This window comes from Cygnus olor, chromosome 3, assembly GCF_009769625.2.
Source record: "Cygnus olor isolate bCygOlo1 chromosome 3, bCygOlo1.pri.v2, whole genome shotgun sequence".
Lineage (NCBI taxonomy): Eukaryota > Metazoa > Chordata > Aves > Anseriformes > Anatidae > Cygnus > Cygnus olor.
The window spans coordinates 96,382,294-96,409,715 of record NC_049171.1 but is presented as its reverse complement, the minus strand read 5'-3'; the positions used below and the strand labels follow the sequence as shown (position 1 = coordinate 96,409,715).

General features: G+C 39.3%; 1 long non-coding RNA gene across 2 annotated transcripts in view; it reads left to right on the top strand.

Moving 5' to 3' along the window:
* Positions 1–259: 259 nt before the first annotated feature.
* The window catches only part of LOC121066793, a 104,728-nt gene continuing 77,565 nt past the window's right edge, over positions 260–27,422 (top strand). Inside the window, exons 1-3 of one of the 2 annotated variants that reach the window (XR_005817953.1) lie at positions 260–326; positions 25,820–26,065; positions 26,851–27,149. This is a non-coding gene — a long non-coding RNA (uncharacterized LOC121066793). Of the gene's footprint in view, positions 327–2,216; positions 2,254–25,819; positions 26,066–26,850; positions 27,150–27,422 lie in introns of those variants that run through there. The other variant, XR_005817954.1, reaches the window with a different exon arrangement.

The following is a 27,422-nucleotide window of genomic DNA, read 5'->3' as shown; positions in this document are numbered from 1 at the left end:
CAGAAAAACAAAAGGAATTCCAAAAACAACTTCTACAAACCAAGAAGAGAATGCTCTGTAAATATTAATACTTCACTGAAAACTTCAGTGTGCTCAACAAACATCAGTTAATTTAACCCCAATTAGGGAAGATAAATAGTAAAAACAAATAGTAAAATAAATAGTAAAAAACAAACCAGAAGGCAGGAAGAGAGCCCATCAAAATGACACCACTGCTGACTTCAGGGGTCTTTGGAGAAGGTCCCCTCTGGGCTGTGGCAGGGTGCAGAAGAGAACCTGACTCTCTTCTGTTCTTCCACAACAATAGTAACCTAGCATCATACAAGGTAAGATAATGGAATAGCACATAGGTGCTCACTGTAAAATAGTGTGTAAAACTGAGTTTCACTACTTGCCTAGTGTACATGGCATTGATAAACATGAATAATGATACTCTCTGTTACTGCACTACCATTTGTCACGAAGTATTCAAGGACTGTTTACAAAAGATGCACAGCATATTTTAGAAGGAAAAAAAATGTAATCAGACAAAAGACATATGGTATTTTTAGCAAATGTGCTGTAATCTGAAGTTGTTTTTGCTGATGGGATTGAAGCTAAGAGTAACTGCTACTAGTAAAAGACAAAAATATTTAATATAGTAGAAGTAATGGATAGGGCTGATTAAAAGATATTATTTCAGACTGGAGTGATAGCTGTATTTAGTTCATACTAGGCTGAAATGAAGAACTAGTATCAGAATTTTCTTTAGGAAAAAAATATTAAAATATGTTCAGTTGTATTAATTTTTTCCATTTTGATGAAATCAGTAAGTTAATGTAAAATATTTTGATCTTATCTATCCCCCTTTAGAAAAGGAAGAAATGTTTCCTCGTACTGTTTATGTCACTGATTTTATGACATTTCAGCTTTATGGATTAAAGAATAGACTTGACTGACACATGCTTATCCATAAGGAAGCACACAACTACCAGTTCATAGACACCAATCGACCTTGTCTTTGAAGGCTGTCTGCATTAAGAATGTTTCAGGTTTCTAATGAGATTTCTTGAGATCAAACATTTTAAGAAAATAGGTTTTGTAGCTTTCACTGCTAATAGGAGTTACACGAATATATCAGGGGAAGAGTGTGCCTTGTGGATATTTTCTTATTTCCATTCAGTATTGCCGCTCCAATGGCTACTGTAGATTTGTTCTCCATTTTGGAGAAAGCTGATTTATATGCTAATCGTCTCACTGTGGTTCACTGAAATGAAAACTTGTTTTAAAAGAGAACAATGCTGTAACTCTACCTGGTAAGTGTGGGTGACAGCTGTCGGCAGTTTATAGTTGGAACTACTGTTTTAACAATTGTTTCTCTTCTTTTCTCGAGTCAGTGATAGAGTATTACAATTAGGGCATTTTGGGTAGAAGCATCTACTTCTTTTAAGAGAAACAGACTTGCAGTATGGAGCTTGGAGATGAGGCACCTGTTAGTTATTTGCTCAATCAGTAGCAAATTGAGATCTGAATTCTAAAGAATTCCCCCTTTCAGCTGCAACAGTTCTTCAGGAAATGGGATTACACTGAATTTAGAAATGCTGACTGTTTAAAGCTGGTGCAAAACTGAAATAGATGTGTCAGCCTGTGGCAGGGGAACAGCTCAATGCTCTGGGGAAACAGGATCTTGTGCTGCTGGATCGTGTGCTTGAGCCCACTCCAGCTCTGCCTCTGAAAATAGCTGCTCTCTGATAGTTTCTTCCCTGTTGATGTGGAATGAAGTCTATGCCCTAAATGACAGCTCTTCATCATAAAACTTACCTGTGCTATGGGAATTAATGGACGCTTAAAGGTCAAATCTAAAATCGGGCTTGGCACCTGTTCTCATGGTACTTTTGGCACTGGGGATGACCTTATTTAGGTCTCCTAGACTTGGGGCATCCCTTTGTCCATCACATTCAGGCACTCAGTTTTGCGTAGGCAGGGGCAGCTTGAAGAAGTGCTGGAGAGCATTTGGGGAGGGCACACAGTGGCTCGCGTGCAGATGGCCTTTGGCTGAAGGACAATGATAGAAAAAAGCTGTTTGTAGGGAGTCAGGCAAGGAGGGAGGAGGACATTTGCTGAACAGCTTGGATGCAGTTCAGACGTTTGCACACACACACACAAAAAGTTAGGTAGGAGCAGCTGAGCTAGAAAACTTATCTCTCGCTGAGCAATAGGCTTCTAAATGAAGAGGAGGAACAGTCAAGGCTTGTTTCCTCTGCTTCAAACAAGGTAGGGCTGGCTGAGTCGGAAAGGTCAGGTGGGGTGGGTAGGTCAGAAAATTCAGCTAACATGTCAATGTGGTGGATGAACATGTTGGGTATAGGGTGCAGCACTAAGTCAGAAGTGCTTGGTCTCTGTGCTGGGAGCTGGTACTTCCTGGATCTGAAACTGTGTCAGCCTATTTAGAAATCTGAATATACATGAATTTGCCTAATTTTAACTAGCCAGATTTTAATATTTTGCCCTAAAGCCCATTTGTTTTTTTTGTTGTCTCCAACAAAATTTCTGGAAGAGCTCTGAGTTAAACGAATTCTAAAAAATAAGGGTCTGAACCATCAGTATTTGTCAGGTTAACTGATTTCTTACTGCACACTTTTTTAGACCCCTCGATTTCTTATGGTCCTGCAAAATAAACTGTGCAGTTAGCAATACATTTGTCACTGTAATTCAGCCTTTAATGCTCGGAACAAGTATAACATTTCTTAGTGTGGCAGAGTGTGCAGTTAAAAATAGCTATCTTGTTTTCATAGAGTTAGTGTGCTTTTAGGTTTGTTTTCTGCAGCTCTCTAGATACAGGGAAGGTGACAGAATCAGCATAAGTGTGTGAAAGAAAACTGTTTTCTTGGTGTAGAAATGAAGATTATTTGCAACGTATTTTGGTAAAGCAAGATCTCCAAACTTTGTCCTTATTGCTACCTCCTTCAGCATTGTATTTTAGGGCTTAATGAGTGTTTAATGCTACCTGTTCTAATTGCAGTGAGCCTTATCTGAAATGTGCAGTAGGGTGATATTAATGTTAGTATGTCATGGAATCACAGAATTGTAGGGGTTGGAAGGGACCTCAAGAGATCATTGGGTCCAACCCCCCTGACAAAGCAGGTTCCCTAGAGCAGGTTGCCCAGGTAGGCATCCAGACGGGCCTTGAATATCTCCGGAGTAGGAGACTCTACAACCTCCCTGGGCAGCCGGTTCCAGTGCTCCGTCACCCTCACTGTGAAGAAGTTCTTTCGCATGTTGGTGTGGAACTTCCTGTGCTCTATCTTGTGGCCATTGCCCCTTGTCCTGTCCCCACAAACCACTGAAAAGAGGCTGGCCAAATCCATGTCTCCCACACTTAAGGTATTTGTAAACATTGATAAGATCGCCTCTCAGTCTTCTCTTCTCAAGGCTGAACAGACCCAGGTCTCTCAGCCTTTCCTCATAGGGAAGATGCTCCAGGCCCCGTATCATCTTTGTTGCCCTCTGCTGGACTCTTTCCAGGAGAAATGTCATATGAATATATAATGTTAATACGTTATGCAAAACCAAATACCAAGTGGTGCTCAGCATGCAGCGTTAGCACTCAGTAATTAAACAACACACAGCAAAGGACTTAACTTTCTTGACTTCTAATACTGTGGTCTAATCTTGGGCCCTGAGGTGCCAGGCTTGCAAATGTCTCTGCAACAAACTGTGGTGACATTGCTGAGACTGGTAAACACTAGGAAAATTAAATGCCTGCAAGCAGCAGAACTGGTGGTTATTTATTTGGAAGTCTTGGACATGGGGAATTATTTAATTTAGGGAACAGTTTTTGTAATATTTGATACCTCTGAATATCCCTTGGCTCCATAGGAAATATCTTAATTAATACCATTTTCTTGATTAGCTGATTCCTAATTAAATTTAGTGTACTATGTGTGTTCATTTCATTTGATTTAATTTTGTAATAATTTTTAGGCTATGTATCACATGTCAGTTAGCCTTTAAAATTGGAAAGCGATGCTATATATATATATATATATATATATATAAAAGATAAAAGAGTTACGCTCACTATCGTCTTCAATCCATGACAGGTTGAGGAATCTCTTTTTTGTCAATAGAAGAAGAACATTCTGAGCCCTTGCAGAACTATACCTGACCCACGTGTGGAGGGTGGGGGGGGGAAAGTTGAAAATGGGGAGGAAGAGGAGAAGACTTTGGGCAATGAAAGGATTTAACTGTATTGGAATTAGCTCTAGATCATTCAACTAGACTGAAACAAAATTAATTATAAAACTTTCGTTTTGAAGAAGCTGAGCCAGAAAAAGCACAATGCTGCCAAATAATATTTAATAATTGTATTCAAAAATTAGAAAAAGAAACCTTTGGGACTCTCAGTAGATCATTGAAACCAACTGCTCTTTTGATGAAGTATGTGTCTTTCTCAGATTAAATTACAAGGGCTGTCCCATGTTCTCCTGAGATTCTGCAAACCCATATCACATTATTTTAGTAAAAGCAAAATAAAAAGAATTAATTGGTGATCACAGACTTTCTATGAAAGGACAGAGAAGAGCTTTAATGAGAAGTTACTCAAATGCTCTGCTGCTTTTCCCCAGCCTGAGCCTCACGCTTTCTATGGCACAGAGAAAAACTACTTTTCTTGAACAATTTCATATTTCCTGGCCCTGCTCATGTCTTGTAAGTGATGACGTGTCTTAGAAAATAGAGCAACAGAAAGAGAATGATGGTTGAGTGAGTTGGGAAAAACACAAAGAAACCTTTTCAAAAGAGAAAGGGATGTGTTTACCTTTTACTTTGGCTTCAGCTATGTCTAGACACAGCTTTACATGCTTAATGGTAACCTCAAAGCCCTGGGGACAGTCATCTCGCTCATTAATGCCCAACATTAATGCCTCCTTGAGGCATTTTCTCCAAGGAGATATTAGGCAGTGCCACCAAAACTTCCAGAATTGAGTTTGGCAGGGCCTGGCAGGGGTGATTTTGGCTTCTTGAAAACAAAATTCTACACGCTGTTGCTTTGTTCTGCCAAATGCTTCTAGTCCTGGGACAGGATGTTCACACACAATACAACTCGCCCTTGAAACTCCATGGGTGTGTATTCACCATTAACAAATTTTAGGCCATACTTCAGTGTTTATATTGATTTGATTACTAAAGCTTTCTGAGATGTTTTGCATGGTGAATTCAAATGTAGTCACAAGTGGGAAAAATGTTAATTGGATTGGACAGCTCTGTGTTAGATTTCAGGTGCCCCACAGCTGTGAGCCTTTTTTCTTTTCAACAGTGTTTTAGTCAAGAAGTGGAATTAATGCTGGATTTATCTTAACATTTTTGATTCTTCTGGCTTTGCATGCCCAGTTTGAGACTCCCACTGGGAAATAATTGAAATCCCTCTTGGGAGAGTTTCTGCAGCAAAACTGTTTGCTTTTCGAGCTTCCTTTCTGTTGGGCCTCACTTAAAATTGACAGAGATGTGGCTGGATATGTTGGTCAGTTTTTGAAAGGGTTTTGGGTGACAAAGCAAGACCAAATGGCTGATTTGGACTGATACCTAGTACAATGATTTTGGTCAAAAGCAAGTATGCCTCTTTTAGATTTTTAAGTGTTAGATTTGTAAACTTTATTATTTTTTTAAGTACAGCAGATTTTTGTGTCTTTCATTTGATTAAAACATTTCCTGACAGCACATGCTGTGGAGGGTACGCAGTGGGTGGAACGGTTCGGAGGATGGAAAGGTTAACCTGGCACTGCAGGATCTGGGCCTCTTACACTTGTCACAGGAACTGTCTTTACAGGGACTCTTCTCCAAGATGTTTCCTCTGTTTTCTAGCTTTGCAATGCCTACTACAGATTTTGGTAAAAGAAAAGCCAGTGATTAATCTTCTGACTTTCTGAAGTTCAGATTAGGAACTCTCATTAAATTGGGAGGGATTTGGGAGCTTTTCGTTGGTATTGGAGCCGTCACTGCAATTTATGATCTTAGAAGCCTTCATGACAATAACTGCAAAACAAGGTGAAAAGGAGTGGAAATAAAAATTCAGGGCTCAAGCTGATAATTGCTGATTAACACCTTGTCTGTGAGTACTTTGGTCAGTATTCATGGCTCTATTCTTGTCCAACGGTCTAACCCTGATCTAATCTGGGAAAGGCTGCAGAGTTTTCTGGAGGCAGATGACAAACTATTTCCCTTAATCTGAAATCATTTTTTTTGCCACAAATTAAATTTCATGAATCAGGAAAACAACAACAATAGAACAACAACAAAACTCACAGCAAAATAAAGCTGAGAACTGAAGAATAAAATGGGGAACTATAAGAAAATGCACAAGCCATATCTTGGTGCTAGAGCTTGCTTTCCAGAGGAGCAACAGTGCTCCCCTAGAGAAGGGGGACCAGGGCTCCTGTTTGGCTTTCTGCCATTGAGCAGACAGGGCAAAGACAACATTTCAAGGATATCTTAAAAAACTATAACTACTCAGACAGCCCAGCCATTCTTGCACATCTCAGACTATCTCGGCTCCTAGGAGCAGGCTCAGACACAAAGCAGATCCCAAATGACTTCCTCTAGGGAGCACTGGGCTTGGCTGCCTCCTGCTCCTGCCGCCTCTTGCATGTCCCAACCATGCTCCTCTTGGGTCCTGCTCTACAATCACTACATATCCATCAGTACAAGTAAATCTATTACCGTGGCCATTATAACGGCAATAAAGTGGCTATAGAGAGAAAGTAACACCACATCACTGGGGTCTTGCCTTTGAACATGTTCTCAAAGATATAATTAAAACCACCAAATGCTTATTTCAAAGCCAAAGTTCGTAAGTGATGGGTCTGGCATCATGCCTATTGCAGGAAGGCTAATTACACCATAAATTAAACTTTTTTTTTTTTTTAGCCAAACATTATGACCTTTAATAAAATTGTTTTTACAACCAGCTGTCAATAAATCATCCAGGAAAGCTAGTGAGAAATGTTCTGTGAGCACTTCACTTCTGTGAATTTCATTAGGTGCACTTTATTTGGTTTTGTGAGCTATGATGGTTTTTAAATCTCAAATTAAAAGCTCCGAACCATAAAAACTAATTCAAGAACATTAGCATCTCAGTCTCTGAAAATGAGCCTCTCTAATTGCAGAAATTAGTTAAGATTGTATAACGATCAGGAGGTCATTAAAAGAAAAAAAAAAAAAAAGAAAAAGAAAAAAAAAAGAATAGTGCTTAGGCAGTGGTTGGTTCAGCTACAGCAGTTCCAGAAAAGCTTTTTTTGCATATACCCTTAATGACAGAAAAATGTCTTTGGGTAGATTGATTTGAAAGACTCAAACAAGTGGTTTGATTTCTCAGACATCAGTTTTCTGGATTTATTTATTCTCCTATACACATCAGGCCTTTTGAGTTTGTACATGTACAAGAAGTTATGCTGCGTATCGTACTATTGTGTATGTAGTGATGAAGTATGAGGTAATGTCAATAGGCTTTATTTCAGGAGCTCTTTTTGTTTTGCATTCTTAAGGCTTCTGTACTACCTCATGATAATTACAAATATTTGTAGGAAATATACTATAATGTTTGATTTGTGGCTTTAAGATGGACATATTTTAAAACCAGGCATTTTTATTAGATTGGTACCAGAAAATGAAGCTGTTAACTTTCAACTCCTCTGCCTCATAAAGCTCTTCTAAGTTGCAGAGTGGGTTTGTTCTGTGTGGTAGAAATATCTAGAAAGACTTCAAATATGAATCTAAAGAATCAAGATATCAATCCTTACCCATAATGGGTTATGTATTATAAAAGTCAGATACACCTTGTTGAGCAGTACATAGCTTCCAAAGATCCTTGTTTATACAGTTGCTGACATCTCATGCAAATGTTTCCATTCTGCCCTGTGGTTTATATCCAGAAGATTCCCCAGGAGTGCATCTGTACAGTATGTCCACTCCCTCTCTCATATTTGTTTTCAGAGACTCTAAAATAATAGAATAACAGAATCAATCATTTAGGTTTGGAAAAAACCTTCAGGATCACCAAATCCAACCATTGACCTGATTCAGCAAGTCCTATCACCAAACCATGTCCATTAGTGCCATGTCCACACATCTCTTAAATATCTCCAGGTGTGGGGACACCATCACTTCCCCGGGCAACCTGTCCCAACTCTTGGTCACCCTGTCTGTGAAGAAATTCTTAATACCTAGTTTAAACCCCCATTGGTGCAACTAGTAAATAAATATTTAATCAAAAGGTGAAGTAGAAGACAAGACTTTCTAAAACATTTTACTAGCAAATTTTTAAAATTACCACTTGTCCTGCACTCTCCCTTTATTTTTCTTCCAGGCTTTTTTTCCTGTCCCCTGCTTCTTGTCACAAGCATTTGTGCATTGTCTGACCCAAAAGTCTTTCAGCATTTCTGCACCAAAAATATGAACAAATTAGGTAATGCTTTGCATTTTTGCTTACCATTGTAGGTTCCCTGGGAAACCTTTTGGTGCCCATGGGATGCTTTGAGACACCCGCACCCCTCCTTCCACAAGCTCTTCTGAGTCTCAGTCTGAGGCATCAGTTTCCACGCACAATTTTCCTTCTCAGGGATGCACAGATCAACCCATTCACTTATTTCTGGCCACACGTTTAACCACAACTGAGCACACAAATGTGCACTGCCAAAAACAGGCTTTCAAAACCAAACCTCGCAGTGTTGTTATTCACATTGTTCCCCAACTTCCAGTCCCACATGTGCCAATGTGTAAATGCAGATGTAAGTATGCACACACTTATCTTTGGCATAGTGATGGAAGTGTCCATTTTTATTCTATGACTTGCTTTTACAAAGTGGGTCCCTTTACTCTGGTACACATTATAGCTCTGCTACATCTGAAACAAACATTATGTTTACATTTCTCATACATGGTATTTAGTGAGACTCATGTCATAGTTATTCTGATGATCTCTAATGTTTTCAGACTGAATTTCAATTAACACGTTTTTCCCTAAGCATTTGATTGTATGACTTGTAACTGTCATTTAAATCTTTGGCAAAACAATTTGAAAAACAGGAGAAAAAATCAAACAAACTTAAATATTGAAACATCAACTCTGAAACTTACTGTGAGAAAAACAAATTAATTCTAAACTAATTCTAAGCAAGATGTAGGCTACTGATGAGGGCAAAAGAAATCAGAGTGTATAAATATCAGTTACTTGAACTCCATGAAACATACACACATACACGCGCCTGCACGCACACACGCACAATGTTAAGGTTGATCTGGACTTTTTCCTTCTGGCTTCATTAATCAACTAGCCAGTTAATCTGAGATATTTCACTTCAGCTTCACAGATCTGTTTTATGTATATACATTTTTCAGCTTTTATTTTGTTTGAGGTTTTTTAATATTACTTAGCTTGCCCTTCCGTTATTCTTGAATGTTTAAGGTTGGAAAAAAAGTAAATTAAAGATCCCCATGATCTAACACAAGAAGGCAGATATTTTTCCTTTTTCTTGGATCACGTAGCGCATTCAGTTTAAAAACAGTAAGTCCAGGAAAAATGCTTTAAACAAAATACCAGTCTCATATAATAGTAGGCATCTCTTTCTGCAGCCATGTTTATCAAATGCAGAAGCCATAGGTACTTCAGATGAATAACTCCTATTTAGTTCCTAATAAGTATCAACTTGAATTTGTGTAACTTTATCCATATGGAATATGCATCTTAAGTATTCGAATTGCCTTGGTGAGCAGTATATGGATTTCACAACTTCTCTACCTAGCGGTCTATTAATCTATCTTTGGATTTATTTATGTATTTATTTATTTTAAATAATGAACAACTGACTTTTCCAAAGATACCAAATAAAAAATACTGTTCAGAAAAGATTATTCTTCCGTATCGATTTAGCAGGTAAACCTATAAAGTGAGTGCTCCCTGTGCATTCTTTCACTGTGTAAGAAAATGGAAACTCTGGCAGCTGAGAAGAGTGTCACTCTATATGACTCTTGCTCTGTGTTATGGCCTACCTGCTAGGATTTTCTATCAAATTCCTGTTTCCTTTTTTTTTTCTTTTTCTTTTTTCCCTTGACTGCTTTAGCTTTCACGAGACTACTCCATTCATTTTAACTGCGTTTTTCTCATTGCATGTCATTGTCTTGCAGCAAAAGACTCATCAAGCTCCTAGAAGAGCCAATATAAATATTAATTGTGTCAATAGAAGGCAATGTCTAATATATACATAAAACTTCAGGGACATGAAATGCAAGGACTTGCCAGCTGCAATATTCATGTCCAAATTACTGTCTGCAAGTTTGTATTTAAGGTTTTAGCTCTGGCCTGGTACCGGGAAAGGGGAAACCCAGCACTTATTACTAAGAGATTCCTGACAGCTGCAGGCTCATCATACTGTCCAATTATAAGAAGTTTCCATGAGAATTTTCTGAATTTCTGAATTGATGTTCTTTTATTGCATTTTTACCTACACAGGATATAAAAGACGAATACTACTTTTGTGGGTTAAGTTTTTAGTTGCTGAGTGTGTATCTGTTGCTTTATACACGTTCCATTATTTGCCTTCCAACAAGTGAAAGTAAGAGTTGTAGACAACTAAAGAGTTGCTGGATTGTGCGAGAGCTCAGGGAAAGCCAAGATACCAAACACCTGTTTTTCACTAAACTTGAGGATGTTGGGTAGGTCAAGAGGGGAGCTGTGGGTTAGCTCATTCCACTGTAAAGCAATGAAAGCCATAAAATATTATGAGCAAAAAGCCACCTGTTCCTGAATTAGTGCTTGCCGTCTACCTTTGTGGTTTAAATTGAAAGTTCAGTATCTAGGCAGCCTGTTTTCCTTTTGCTCTGACTTAGCCATAGTGTGTTAATTTTTACAGTGCCTCCACAATCAGCTTCATCTTAAACCTCTTTGCAAAACATAAAAGCAGGTGCACACATGCATCCCTTCTTCTCTCAAGCACAGCACACTATCGGTAATGCTACTTTTCTGTAAACAAAGCATAAAAATCAGGTGAGTGTCAGAAAATAAATTCAATACCAAAGTACAAGGGAAGATTTTCAGAAAGATAGATCCATCACAATGGATGGCTGAGACAGCGCTCCTTGATTTGCTTCAGGTGTTGTTTTCTACAAATGCTTTCCAAGTAGCAGCTCTCCTCTTGCAGCCTCAGAGTCTTTGCTGGATAGAAAAGCTGATGGTCTTGGTCTGTACTGCTTGGTGTCAGTATGGAAAAGCATCGGTATTTGTATAATTTGGTACTTTGAGCGTGGGCTTGGAGGTTTTTTTGGTGTTCTGTTGTTTTTTGTTTCCCCTGGCAACGTATTAGTTTGTTCAGATTCACAATGTAAGTGTGGAAGAAAAGAGGCCAATCTTACTGACGAGCCACATACTTGATGGGAGGTGCTCTGTAGTCCAAAGGGGCAGGACCTCATCAACCATTACTACATTGGCCAAAAGACAACTTGATGAAGGCAAGAAGAGCAGCCAGAGAGGGGTTTTCATGGCTGGTAGTTCTTGAGATGCATATGGAAGAGAGTGTAGTCTAAACAGATTTAGTCTGTCCTGTTCTAAAGATAATGTCAGTGTAATTGACTCTGTGGGACCCAAGGTCTAGTAATGCTATGCATGTATTTTTTTTTGATCTGTTTTACTGTATATCCTCAGACTCTTGTTCTTCCAAAAATGCTTGCTGATATCCATCTGACTGATCACAGAATCACAGAATATCCCTATTTGGAAGGCACCCAAGAGGCTCATTGAGTCCAACTCCTGGCTTTACACAGAACTATCTAAAAATCAAACCTTATGTCTGAGAGCATTGTGCTTCTTGAACTCCAGCAGGCTCGGTGTTGTGAGCGCTTCCCTGGGGAACCTCAGTGATCACCCTCAGTGAAGAACCTTTTCCTAACATCCAGCCTGAATCTCCCCTGTTGCAACTTCATTCTCTTGGGTCTTGTTGCTGTCACCAGAGAGGATAGATCAGTACCTGCCCCTCTGCTCCCCCTTGTGAGGAAGCTGCAGGCCACCATGAGGTCTCCCCTCATGAACCTGTGTTGGCTATAATAATCTGTGAAGACATCAAGGCCTTGGCACAGTAATTCAGATCTTATTTGGGCTAAGGTGCACCATTTCTGTAATGCTTCTCTCCATAGATAACTTGTCCAGTCTGTGTGGTTGTGAGAGGGTCGGGAATCTTTGCTTTTCATCTCCACAAGAAAGCTTGTGCCAACTACATGATGTTCTCATCACTCATCTTCTGGTGTACTTTTCTTATCAGGGATCATGAAAGGGGAGATTTATCTTTCGTATAAAAAATACATATTTTTTTGCAATATGATATATTGGGTTTAAGGAATAGCTGTATGCAGTTTATGCAGTTCAGGCTTGCGGTTCATCATCCTTACTGTTAACATACATTTGCCAAGTGGTATAAAATGCCCAGGAGAACCTTAACTTGGCTGTGTTTCAATGGTTTGATATTTTCACATTTCTCTGTTTTTAAATATATATTTTTTTAATTTTCCAAAGCAAAATGTTCCTTCAGAGCATGCTCTAAGTTTTAGTCTAGTTTTGATTCCTCTTATTTTGTTAGTTCTGGTTTATTTAAACCAGACAATAAGAAAATAATCAGGTTAGCTTTGCAAGCAAAGGAAATAAATAGAAAGGTTAGAAAAATGGAAAGAACTTATCTCAGACTCTGTAAGAACTATGCACAGATATTAACATTGATTTTAATGTATTTCAAAGTAGGCTTATATGACTTTTATTAGAAAAACCTTAAAAATCCCCACCCCCACCCCCAATCACAGAAAGATTAATGAAGTGGTTGTTTGATTTAGTATTTGTACAGGCTGCTATTTACCAAAAGTGAAACCTCATATTCTTCTCTGCAGACTCCAAATCCACTTCCTCAGTTTCTGAGCTTGGGCTGTCAACCATTTCCAAAGCTCTGTGGTAGCACTATTAATAATTCTTTTGATATTCTTTTCTCTAATAAACGTAAATCATCATGAACTCATTTGGTATTAGGGTGGATGTCATAAGTATTTCTAGGCTATTCCATCACTTAATAGAAACACTCAGTCATATAGATCTGACTAAGACTAAACCAACAACATTGCTGTGGATGAAAACTTGAAGGAATCCCATCCCGTGTTGTGAATAGAAGTACTGTCATGTATGTTGATGTGAAATTGGGTTGGAGTGTGGCAAGGGGGTCCATGAGGGGGGAGATGAAAGGCTGACTCCTCCAAGCTTGGAGAGGGCTCCGCACAGGGAGCATGCTAGGGCTCCAGGCATTGTGCCCTGGGCTGGAAGCCCTCCCACCTACAAAAGCAAGGCTAGTGTTGCTGTTTCTCTGCATTTGCTTGTCTCGGCACAAAGCGTAGGGCAGTGGTGACCCACCTGCCTATGAGGATAGAGAATTATGCTTCATATTTGATATTCGCAGGGGGGTTTTGCACTCACTTTACTTCTTTTATGCTTCAGAGGGGACAAACTGGAAAAAAAAAAAAGTTAAATTTTGATGGAAACTTGCAGAGCAAAACATAATCCCTTTCCATATATGTATATTTTTCCCCCAGGGAAAATGTACCTGTACAACTTTGTGTTATTCAGAAGTGGCTTTTGCCATGAGTGGGCCTAGAAGCATAATGAGGAGTGAGCAGGTCCCCTTGGAGGGTTTTTCAACCAGGTTAAGTTGTTGCTCTCTGTGGCACTCCAAGGGTAATTTCCATGAGGTGGGGATCTGCCTGCCTTGGTTTCGAAGGAAGCCACTTCCTTAATCTCAGCTGGAAACCTGCTTAAATTTGCTTGCGCAGGGTGAGGAGCATAGTGCCTGGGCAGCGGTGTAGGCCCTGCCCTTCCTGCCCGGCCTGCTGAGGTGGCCTGGTGATGGCAGGGCACAGGCCAGGCCAGGCCATAAAGAAGAAGAAGAGGGGAGAAAAAAAGAAAAAAAGAAAAAAAAAAAAAAGAACGATTGATTTAATGTGATTTAATGTGGCAAAATAGAAACCCTGCTCTTTAAAGTTACTGAACCAACACATTTCTTTGTAGCCACATCAAAAATAAAGCTCGTATTGCAGTTGCTGAGGGGCAGTTTCAGCTTTGCTATTGAGTCATACAGTGAAATTTTAAGTAAGGTTTTTCCTTTACATTTTGTTTTCGCTTTTTGGAGGACCGGATATTTACATTTAGACTGGGGTACCAGGAAAGCAGGCAGCTTTATAAACTTCACATTACTTGTCACCTTTTTTTTTTTTTTTTCATGAAGTAAGGTATTATTTTGACAGTAATTGTAAATGATCTTTGCACTGCAAAGATATGAGATGTCAAATTCTAGACATCTAGTCAAATTAATGAAATATGACAGCTTTTTAATGAGTCCAAATATTGGTCTGCATGATTGTTTTATTTATGTGATTGAGGTCAATTACATCCTATTAGAACACAAACAATAGCAATCATTTAAATTTTTCTGTTAGCCTTTAACTGTGGTTAAATGTTTTTTCCTAAACAGCTTCTTCTAATATCTTTAATTTGCAATATTTTTGCTGGTGCCAACTGTTCTGCTAAAGTTTTGCAATGGATATAAACCACAGTGGTTTGTTCATTACACTAGATGCCTACAGATTTCTTTTTCTCTGTAGCTGTGCTGTATGATTTTATATGAAATTGATTCTGTACAACTGTAACTAATAGTATTTTCCTGGAAACAATCAGAACATCTTGTACCAATGTTTACAATAAATGTATAAGAAGAAACTGATATCTATCTAACAGTTTCCAGGAAGATGTGAATTAATGCAATGTCAGACTCTGAATGTCTTGCAAAGGGAAAGTTTGGGTTTTATTTTATTTGTATGGAAAGTCGTCATGTTATTTGAATTCCCTTGACATTTTTTCATACTTCAGAGCGTGTTTTTTTTTCACATTGTCCATCCATCGGACATGCTGATCTTATGTGCTGCCTGGGAAATGTTAATTGAACAATCCTGAGTTTAACCCCTCCTTCAAATACTTTGTAAAAATACAGCTGTTAATAATGTTTATTTGGCTTCAATTTAGATATGAAAAAATCCATTTCAGGAGGTTACTCAAAAAAGGTTTAGACTTAATATGTGTTCCCCACATATTAAGAGCAATGGCACGTGCTGTAAAGAATAAAAACCACAACACACAGACATCAGTCCTCACGGGCTAATGGAAATCTAGACCTGATTAAAAACCCATTTCATGACTTTTTTATTGCAGGGGTGGGTTTGATAGCTGTCAGTGTACAGGAAAATAGCACATCTGGAATCTTACTGTGTACTTGTGCTGGCTGGTATAACTCAACCTGTGTGTCAGATATGTTTTTTTAATAGCCAAGATTTATTTGGTTTCTATTAATTTTTTAAAAGTCTTTGGTAAGTATGCTTATTAAGTACTAAATTTTTACCCTCCACAAATTAAAAGCTATATTTTAGTAGTGAGCAGTTTCCTTTTAGGAAAAGTAAGAAAGCCAGAAATATGCATTAGTAATGTGGAGAGTTAAGTTATTTGATTACGAACGTACCCCAGTGGGTTCTTGGGGATGACTATTTTGCAATTTGTTTAATGAAAGTTGCATTTTTCTTGTGACGTTTATATCTAGTTATGGGAAGTCTAAAACAAGATATTAAACAAGTAGCAGACTCTTTGACTCACAATAATATCATGAGTTTATTTTCCCATTAGGACAGCGTATATGTTTAGGAAATTGTAAATATAGTTTAAAAACACTCAGATTTGCTTGTAAAATATGAAACTTCAATAAAGAAGAGGCTGGTTTCCTGAGCAATGTCTTGGAGAAAAATGAACACTCAGTTGCAAATCAAGATCTCCAGTGTTGCTTTTGGTATCAGATCTAACCGAAATTTTAATTAAATATGCATATTTTGTGATCATTCTTATGTTAAAACAAGAACAGGGCAATTAAAAGACATTTGACAGTCCCCACATCCTTAGATTTATTGTCTAGTTAAATTTCTAATACTGCAGTTTCAGAACTTCTCTATTTTAATGTCTCTGGAGATACGTACATCTGAATTATCTAATATATTTTCCTATATTCAAATTATGGTCTAAGATCAACAATAACCTGCTTGCTTCCTGTTGTGGATGATCCTAAAAATCCCTAAAGATTGAGCTATGCATATAAGCTAGTAGTGTTTTGGCTGATTTACTCTGCAGTGTAATTTAAGCCCTGTCCTACTTGGCAAAACCACAACATTTTACAGTTCTTGCAGGTTAGAGTTACCAGCTGAAGCTGTAAGTCTTCAATGGGAAAATAGCCAGAAGGAGATAAATTCTAATCACATTCTATTATCTTCAAGATAGCAGTGTTTTTGAAGCAAATTACATACTGTTTATTCAATTTATATACAGTATAGGTGGACACACATTTAAGTGTAATTCCAGTGTTAAAATGACTAGCTATAAAAGTCATAACAGAGGACTTTAGAATGTCACTACAAAATACCCCCAAAATTCAGTCAATTCATTTGGCTAACATGGAGAGAAAGAAAAGTACAATTTTGGGGGGTGAAGTCACCTACAGAAACAATCATCTGTCAAGTAGCCATAATCTTGACATAGCAGAATGTCCACCAATTTTAACTGGACTGAATCTAACTGAAATACTTGCATGTGAGGTATTTGGGAATTCTGTGCAGTACTGTATTATTTGACCCAAAATACACCAGTGTTTTCAATTTCTTGAAGGCTTTAGAGCAGAGTGCAGTGGTGATTCCTCAGATAATTATTTATATTTTACAAAATGTACCATGTGCATTTCCTAGTATCTTAGGAAGAATTATTCATAAGGATTAAATTGAACTTGTCAAAATAAATGAGTAACACATAAGTTATGAAGCACTAACCTAGATTTTGGGTTTCTTACTAAGGAGAATTTTTCAGAAGCAGCCTGTGATTTTAGGATGTTGTGATTAATGGGTGGGTGGAAGTGGGAGATATTCTGGTCTTTTTTTTTTTTTTTCTTTTTTTTCTTTTTGAGCCAGCAGCTCTGGCTCTTACTGATTTATACTGGACTCTAACCTGTGCTCTTTCACTCGCTTCCTACCTTCTTTTGCTGATTCCTCTTAAGAGTTCTAAAGCTAGAAACATAAAATGTTGGTAAGCAAAGGCTGCTTTACCAGACAAGACCCCCCACATGCCCACTCCTTAACTCTTTAATCAAACTGAACAAGATATAATGTTTCTGACAGGCTTGTGGACTTAGGAATTGTTGGGAGGTACCATTTTTTTTCTCCCTCTTGTGTAGTACAAAACTTCTTTACTGATTTTTGGCAAGTAACATAAATTTGTAGTAAACTTTTGCACTGTTTAGTTGCAAAGGGTCAACCCAGAGTCAGTGCTTCATTTTTACCTCAAAATAAGCAGAAACTAAAATAGTCTGTAGACTTGTGAGTACCACAGTATATTCTTGAAGCAAGGGCCTGTATTAGTGAACAGAGGACTGTGATTTTGAGAGGTGTTACCCGTCACAACCCCACTGGTATGTTCGTCTGCTGTGCCATAAGGCTGGTTGTGTTGGGCTGTTGTCCTTCATAGCTTCTCTGGGCTGGCACAGCTACTTCAAGAGGAGACAGTTCTGCTCCACAGACCAAAGCAAGTAGCTGTCATCGAGGCAGCCCTGCTAGGCTTATCTGGTGCAGGTCTGCATTACTTGGGCTGGGAGAGCAGATGCTAGTGCAGGACGGGTGACCTGAGCTCAGTAATCTAGCTTCTCCCAAGCACCAAGTGATAAGACAAGGGGAAATGGCCTCAAGTTGTGCCAGGGGAGGTTTAGGTTGGATATTAAGAGAAATGTCTTCACTGAAAGGGTTGTGCAGCCTTGGAACAGGCTGCCCAGGGAAGTGGTTGAGTCACCATCCTTGGAGGTCTTCAAGAAATGTGTAGATTTAGAACCTAGTAGCATGGTGGACTTTAGTACTAGGTTAGAGGTTGGACTAGATGATCTTTTCCAGCCTGAATGATTCTACGGTTCCATGATTCTAAATACAAGGTCACCCTCCTCTTGTGCAGTGCCAAGCTCCCAAGTGCCATGCATGGAGCCGCTGCGCTCAGCAGGCCATTTTGGTAGAAGCCTTTTGACAGGTGTGACCTTTACCACTGGTGAGTGCCACTGCTGGTCACTAATTAATCAGAACTGTGTTGACTTTACTCATGTAATAGTTCCGTGGTGAACAAGGTCAAGTCATTTACCATTGCACTGGGATGCTTGCAGAGATCCATCACGTTTGTTTTATTCTATATCTGTAGAATTTGGCAGTGTTTGCATGAGCAGACAAGTACAATTAAAGGCATGAAAATATCCCCCCAGGACTGCAGCTTTTGTGTTTGATTCCTGGAATTTGAGGAGACGACAAAGCCTAACGATGACCTCTTAGCCATTTCCTCCAGTCATTCTCACATCAAACTTACAGGCTTGAATTCAACCATAGCTTATTTTTCTGAAGGACATTTGGTTTTGTTATTAAGTCTTCAAGTGACAAGGAATATATTATGTCCTCAAGTAGACTATTTCAGTGCTAATTTACCTCCCTAGTAAAAATGCACATTTTTTTAGTCTGATTTTGTCTGCTCTAGCTTGGACTTTTTCCTATCCCTGTCTGCAAGCTTAAAGTAGATTGGATGATTTATAAGATGAGAAATATTTTTGGCATGGATGGTCTTATAAACCATGATCAAGTCAAGCATTTAAATTATCTTGGATAAATTTGAATCTCTTTAGTCTTTCAGGAAAAGACGGGGTTTCCAACTACAGAACCATCCCTCTAACCCTTTTCTGAACTGTTCCCAGTTTCTGAACACCCCTTTTAAGTACAAGTCTGCTAGAGAGATCAAGCTCAGAGGTACGGTAAGCCTTGTCCTGTGCTCTTTTAGTACTCATTGTAATTTACCCGGTGATGCTAAGATGCCTCGGAGTACAAAGTAATTTTCCTTTAAAAAATTGGGATCTTTATAAGCCATACAGAGCTCTCCTTCAGGACAGTAATTCTCATCATTACAACTGTCACATCATATTTACTGCTGTTGCTGTTTTCTGTTAAAATGATGAAGCAAAGCAATGTCTGCAATTGTTAACATCATCCTTGGTACAAAATGTCTCATGTTTCCTAGCAGACCCTAAATTAGAGACAAGTAAACTGAGGAGGAAAGAAGCTTTGGCAACCCTGAAAAGCAAGAGCAGAAAGTTGCTACTGAGTGACAGTAATATGAGAGAGGACACGAGGATGACAAATGGGAGTCTGTTAGGGGGACATCTCGGGACACAGCCATGGAAAGCACTTGGGTGGGGAAGGGCTTTTCCTGAGCCCCAGCATGGAAAGTTTGGGTGCAAGGTCAGAACGGCAGTACTTGCTTGGCAAAATAGAGTTGAAAGAAAGAATGCATTCAGCCCCTTCCCAGCTGGTGCAGAGTTTCTGCTTCCAAAAATGGCATGAGAAGTCCCACAACAGCCATGTTTGTGGTCCTGGTAGCTCTGCCACAACCTAGCAGATATAAGGCATTGAGCCATTAATGTCAGCTTAGATCATGTTTAAAAGATTTCCTTTATTATTATTATTTTGGCATTCATAGTAGCTCCTACTGTTGTACACTTTTCTTAACATTTATATCCTGTAGAAACTTCTGCACATTCATTCTTTATGGGGAAAGGTTTTTTGTCTGCTTGCAGGAAGGGAGCTTTCAAGCTTTGAACCTTAGGAGACAGGAGCTGGTACAGCATGTCTTAGGGGTTTTAACACAACCTGAATGGCAGGTCTCTGTGGGTAACGGATAACCCTTCACGAACGGACCATGTCTGGCAAGGGGTTTAGTGACACTGCTGAACAAGGAAGTAAAAGCAAAGTCTTTTGTTCTTGTCAGATTTAAAAACACTGAAAGTAACTCAAAGATAATTTTATAATTTAATATTTTGTCCTCTGTGGTTGCTAGTCCTGCTTACTTCTTTCTCTAGCTTTTTTGCCCTTTGCTGGCTTCATTGCTTTCTCCAATTCCACCCACCTCTGGCTTTCCCACTCAGCTGGAAATTTGGACGTAAATGCCAGTAGAAGAGAATTAGTGAATTCAAAAAGGTCCTTCTAAGATGTTATTGCTGCTCAGGTGAATCATCTATAATATACCAAAAATGCAGAGATGCCCCATCTAAGCTAAAGCCAGTTTAAGTAATGTGCTGGTGGGAAAGTTTTGTGCTTGTAAGCAAATTCACAGACTTCCTGCCAGAAGGGGGTAATTATACAAAGGCCTCTAATAAGCTGTAGAGTTTGTTTCGTGGAGTAGAGGTTTGGAAGCTGAAACAAATGATAGACTTTCTTCCAGAAATATAGTTTTGTGACATTCAAAGCTGGAAAACATTATCCCTAGTTTATAAATGGAGAACCAAAGTGTGGAGATGATTATATGATTTGCCAAAGATTTCAGAGACAGTGTGGAAGAGAACTTAAGTGTGACAACCCTTCCAAAGAGAAATGATACCTCTAATGTATGCAGAGTTGGCTTAGCTCCTCATTGCCTAGCAGAGTCCTACACTTCTGCACTTACTGGCTGTGAAAAAACACCTAATCAAAATGGTAGCCTTTTTTTTGTATTCACTTTTCATAGGCGTAAATGAAAACACCAGATGGAAAACAAAATTTAGCTGACCCTGGCTGTTTTAATAGCTATATCAATATCAAGCATTACTTCTCTTTATTCCATTCTTAGTCAGGAAAGGCATAGATCAACTACTACTTTCCTTAACAGAAAGGGTCACTGAAATATTTCAAATGATGGTGCTTTTCTAGCCAATCTCAGAGAATTAACTGCACTGAAATGCTGCCTGGCTTGTGTTACCACAAAAATTGTAAAAACAGTTTTACAAGCTGTTGTGCTTTAGCGCAAAGCAAACACATTAAAATCATTTAATAAGCGTTGCTTCTTGCATCTTCTTATTAATTTATGTAACTTAGTCCTATAAAAGAATCAAGAACTGTTTGTTTGGAGCAGCTTAAGATGTTTATTAGCAGTTGTTGGTCTTGCTGTACTTGTAACGTGAGCCTAGATAGGAACGCACAGTTGTAACAGTTCTATGGTACCAAGAGAAGTTAACTTTACTTTTGCTTAAAAATGCAGGCAATAAAGCATTGGTGACACAGTAGAATGCAGCACGTTTAATCTACCTGGTCATAAACAGGAATTTGACATTTTGGTGCTGTGCCTCTTCAGATGTGAGCCTACAGGACCTCGCACCTCCACAGTGTCTTTCAAAGGCAGGGTGGAAGCCCCCCCATGAGCTATGGCGAGGTGCCTCTGCTCCTGCAGAAGAGGCAGTGACACATGTTGGGAACCGCTCCATCATGCCAAAGAGTTCAAAGGCCCCCTTAGGAAAACAGCCCAGAGCTGTAAGGGGATGACACAGACGACCTCAGAGATCATCTCCCTTCTCGTTTGCAGGGCTGGAGGGTTCAGGGCAGCGCTGGTTCCAATTACAGGTCGAGCACAGCTGCCAAATTCCAATGGCACCCACATCTTAGGCAGGGCTTTACCGCCTCTCTTCCTGTATCACCAGACTGATACACAGTATATGCAACTGATTTGGCAGATATATAGATTCAAGAGTAACTTGGCATCATCTGTACATATAGTTGGCAAATGTTCAAACCTTTCCATTCACGTGGATCTCAAAGCCAGCCTCGCTTCATTTGTGAATGCAGTTACTTGCCCAAGTCATGCATGATGCCTTGTAATAACGTTATTTCTCCAATAAGTTTAGACCTGTTGGACAACTTTGTGCTGGAACTAATCATGTTTCCTGACATCCACTGAGGAGTGACTCATAATTTGCATATGCTTGCCTTGTATCACAGTTCCCGACCTGTCAATTGAACTGATTCTATGTAGTCACATTGCACAGCAATGCGGCTTTTTATAAGTCTTGCATATTGTGCTTTTTATCGTCTAATTTCCTTGGCTAAGTATCTTTGATTGTGCTATTCTTAAATATATTGGATACAAATGAAATGTAAAGGCTCAGTAAGTAAGGCTTGATGAATAATGCTGGATTTTTTCTACTGTAGGGGTTTAAAAATACACTAAGGGAAAAAACTGCAATTTATTTTTTGAATTTCTGCTTTCATGGAAGAGAAAAATGTTGAAATAGGAAAGAAGGAAAATGGTGGTGAGAGAAATGTTAGGATGAGGTATGAAAGAGACTGGGGCAGCATTTTCTTTTCTCTTAGCTGCTCTGCATAAGACTTACAACCAGGTGTACACAGTACAATGATTCACTTTCAGAATATTAGTGGAAAAAAGTCAGACATAAATTTTAGGCTGGCTTTCTGCATGGTGCTAGTTTCACTGTTGTTCTTCTCTCTTCTTCTTTATCGTCCTCAGCATCATTGATGACAGCCTGTATTTCTTCCACTATAAAGGACAATATCAGGTAGGAGCAGAACATATGAAATTAAGTTTAATAATGGCAAAATAGTATCTGGTAGTCTAGGAAAAAATGTTGTCCCTACAGTGAGGTTAAATAGGTCTGCAGGTGACATTGCTGGAGTAATAACACAGCCCCTAATTCACTGAGTGCAGCTTGTGATAGGACCGCGCTGTGCCAGCTGGATAGAGTCCTGCTAGCAATGACTATAAACTTTTTTATTAAACATGATTCAGCTTGTCTTTACTTCCATCTCTCCTCCACTAGTTCTCCGAATTGCAATTTCTATCTTCTTTTTTATATGGTTGGAAAAATAACCCAGATGAAAGCTTTCATTCTTTGCCTTATGAATCTCTTTCCTCAGACCCCCTAATGGGAAATTGTTCCTGGAAAGTTTGGACAGTTCCTCTATTTTCCTTAATACTTGCAAACACTAAACCACTGCCTCAGAAGAGAGATTTGTACTGCCATCCACTGCTCAGTTTTTTTTTTTTTCCCTGTGTGACTTTTGCCTGTCTCTTTCCCCTTTCTTCAAGGCTATGGCACAGCTTGTGGAAGTGTGTCACATTTCTGTGGTGCAGCAGAGTGGGAGGCAGAAAATCTGGATCTTATTACCAGTTTGCTCATAATCTTCCTGTGCAAACGTGGGCAAGTTATTTATTTCTGCACTGCTAATACAGTGATGTTAATCACTTGCTTCATGGGGCAAGGGTGGCCAATCTGTAACATTGTCAGAGTGATTAAGCAGCTCAGATGAGGCTCCCAAAACAGGTCACTGTCATGTGTATGGAGACTTCTGGGCAACCTGAAGCCCCTCTGTGGAACAGAACAAGTGGGTTACCGCTGCTGATGCTGTACCCAGGAGCCTGGGGATTTGGTGGCAAGGCAGCCTAGACCAGCTCTTCAGCAGGTCCTTGGGTGAGTCATCTCCTTGTTCCACCCTGTTGAAATGTTCGTACGAAACATGTAGATTAGCAAGTCCGGCTGTAATGTGAAAATAAATGGAAATGGAAACATGCTGAGCTGTTGTGAGAGAAATATCAAAATCACAGCGAAGAGGGCTGGGAGAGGGCAGGTGGTCCACTCCCTGCCAGATGCAAGTTTATTCCTGCATGTTTGTCTAAGCCATGCTTTAAAAAGTCCCAGTGATGGACCAAGCTGGCACCAAAGTGCAAATATTAGGGTTGATTCATATTATAATGTACCTTTCAGCCATCTTCTGGTTCCCCAAAATAAACAAACTGCAGGGGCTAAGGAGTGCATTCCTCCTCACACATGTCAAAAATTTCTGGCTTACTCTGTTTGCTCAGTTCCCCTGCTCCTATAAATTGTGCAAACTGTGTTCGTCTTGGACACATACTGCCTTATTTTCCCACTTATTGCATATCTTGGCAATATTAGAAGAGAAATACTCTCCCCCTTTCCTTCTTTTTGTCTTCCTGTTAACCGTATTATTTAATTGGGACTGTAAAATGCAAGCACTATTTGCAACCCTTCATGCTTTCTTTGATGGTGAGCACCACAGCATAAAGGTAGTTTAACGGACATGCTAACTCACTCCTTCAAGTACAATCCATCTTTGTGGAGTGTGTAATAAAATGGCCCATACTTGGGACTGACAGGGGTTAAGAATAGATCTGGCAAAACTTGGCATTCCTCCCCAAGAAACAGGACCGAGAGTGTGAGCAACATCCGTGTTCACAGCGAGAAGCCGAGCCTTGGGCTCAGACTTGCGCAGCACGCAAACACGATGACAGCCCAGGAAAAAGGAAGAGGAGGAAGAGCTTCCTCTTGATAACCGAGCTAGTCCTCAGTTGCTTCTGATTTTGGTCCCCATCCAGCAAAGGGTCCTGCATGGACTTGGTGCACTTCAGTAGTTCCACTGAGGCAGGTGTAATTTCAGGGTGTTGCCCAATTAATCTTTAAAATCATGTCTGGTTAATAAACACTTGCTGAGAATTTTTAATCCTTAAATTTTCCGTGCTCCTTGCTAACTATGTGGCAAAGAAAATTGCATAAACAACGATTTCTTTCAAAGGCAACCGTACTCGGTTTGTGGCACTACTTGTGAATTCTAATCTGTCCCACCTGGAGATGTCTCTTTTAATGCTAAACTACACTGGAGATTAAAGTTTTTTGAACTGTATAAACAAGTTCAAAGGTCTTAAAATTGCATTAGTTGGTAGGGTGTAGCTGGTTTACCAGTTACCAAAACAATACTTAACTTCTATACAAACACAACATGCGATTAAATACATTCATCTTGGTCTTCAGAGTAGAATTGAATCAGCTTCCAGAATTCAGCTGTGCTTGATATCCGCACATAACACAAGATGGTCTGGAGAAGGCTTGCCAGGGCTTTTTTGTTTTCTCTTCCTCAGTGTACAAGGAACTGCAAACTAAATAGAGCAATATAATATGAATGTGGAGCTGAGTGATGTGAGTTTCAAGGAAAAATCACAGTAATGAGAGTGTTTTGCTTCTGCTGAAAATCACCTCAACTCCTCACACAAGACTTCTGCAACTGGCTTTGTAGGTTTTCACAGTCAGAAAGAAACGTGATATTGTCTGTGGCCTTCATGGACGAGAGAGCGCATATGACATGCTCACATTCTATCGATTTTCCAGATCCAAGAATGCTAATATTTTTCATATGCAATCACACTGGTGTTTACATTATTTGGGGATTTGAAGTCTGTTTTGATGCTTTATGAAGTCTGACATTGCTTGAATAAACAAATTCTTAATAATTGATTAAAAAGCGGAGTTGTACCACTTAATCTGTCTGTGCAGAGAGAGGTATTTTTCCTCTGGGACAGGAATAACCCAGCATTTAGTTAATCAAGTTTTAAAAGCTGTGAATTTAAGCTCTTTGGGATATATACATTACCAATTGCAGGAAGTTGGGAAATAAAAGGAACTTTTCAAATAAAAAGATGTCAATTTAATAGCAAAGGAGCTGGAAACAGATGTTTCACGCAAAGCGTAAGAGTTGTGTCATTCCTTTAGGTTTTCAAAGTCACTTCTTGTCAGATGCATTGGTTAAGAGAGAAAATTAATGAGCTGTGTTAAGTTTTATTACACAATCTTCTGATGTGGGAAAGCTTCCCTCCAGGAACAGCTCTGTGCATGGCTTAACTGATTTAGGCATGCCTGCTGCAGTATTCTCCAGAATGTGTTGGAGATCAAAGTAGGGGGAGTTATTCAGGTTTTATGGCAAGGTAATTAAAAAAATATGGGGATTATTACATATAAATCATACTTGCATAAATTTGCTGGCAAAATAAAATCAAATAAACACGTTTAAAAAATGAGATCAGGAAAACATTCAGCCACATTTTTTACTGTTACAGATGCAAAGCTATACCCTGAAGCCTACACAGATGACCTCTTTCTTCCACTGTGGAGAACTTGGCCCAGTTCCATTTTAGCGGTGTTTTCATTTACTTTAAAAAAAAAAAAAAAGAAAGAAAAAAGTCATACTGAGCTCTCCGATGTTGTGACAATGTGAAGATGAGGATGGGGACTTTGCACCGTGTACAACTGACAGAGAAACGGTCCCAGGGAGTGTCGTGGCAGGACTTCCCTTGGTGTCTGAGGTGATTTCATCTGAGATTTTATTCTCCTAGAACTGAGCTCATGTGCCTGAGCATTTACCTTGTCAATGCACAGGTTAATAAAATAGAAAACAAGACATGAGAGCAGACACTGCTCTCCCTGCGTTGTTTCACTGCAGACTGTAAGCAAAAAAACAGGTTTGGACCAACAGCTTCTGGAAGAGGGTGTAAAAAAATCCCTAGAAAACTGGAAGACTTTCTGTTTTCTGGTATACGGGACTTCTGAGGAGAATGAATATGAGCTCAGGGAGGGATTGTAGCTTGTCCTTTCTGGCCGCATAAGGGAGAAATAGACGCATGTGCTGTGCTCCAAGTAAGGGCTCAGAAATCCCAGACTAGACAGAAGGAGAAATGATCCAGTTGTAAATGCTGAAGTCCTGATCGTGAAGTGCAGAACACATTTCTCGCTGGGTGGGAGAGAAATGAAGAGAATTGTGAAACTTCTGTTTAATCAGAGGAGAGCTTCCACATTTCTGTCACATAAATATGCAGAAGGGATAAGCTTATAGCTTCAGCTGTCCTGAATGCAGTGACACCATATGAAGACAGAACACACATGCACATGCCTGTATAAACATATACACAGTTGTAGCCAAAATGTTTAACACTGTTAGGACTGAGCTTTCTCTCTCCAAGGATGTGCATATGCCCTCTTTGGTCTAATTGGGTTTACCACTCTACATGCACATGTATATGCAAGAGATATAAAATACAAGTACCATTGCTTCTGATGTGAAATAATATTTATTTTCTTGTACCAACTACAGGTCCCTGAGAGAGTACACGTACAGTTCACTCTGGAAGCTACACAGCTGAAGCACTGGCAACAGAAGAAGCAGAATATGCTTGGCTGTCATTTTAGCAATCTTCTCTGCAGCAGTCCTTACGTGCACGGAAGAGGGGCTATTGCCTGATGACTCCACACGTATGAAACAGTTCAATTTGGATAGTGAAAACCTTGATGAAGTATCAGGTGAAAATTCCCCTGTGCTTTGCTCTTTCAGGCGATTGAATAATTTCCTGAAGGAACTGGGGAAGCTGCCCCCGTGCTGTCAAATGTTTAAAGGTACTTGACTTTAAAGTACTGTCCATCTTGACCTTGTCTCAGTGTTTGTCGTGGCAGGTCTCTTCCACTTCTAATTGTTTTCAAAGAATCAGTAGATGCTGTGTCCAATAATGATAATGAATATGTATTAAACATATCTGAAGTTGGAATTTGGAGGCCAGATCTGAAAGTATCACAAAACGTAATTGTATTTGCATGCTCTTTTTATATGCGCTGCTCTTAATCACATGTGCACAATCTCAAAAGCAAAGGCCAGAAGATTCACTGGGATTT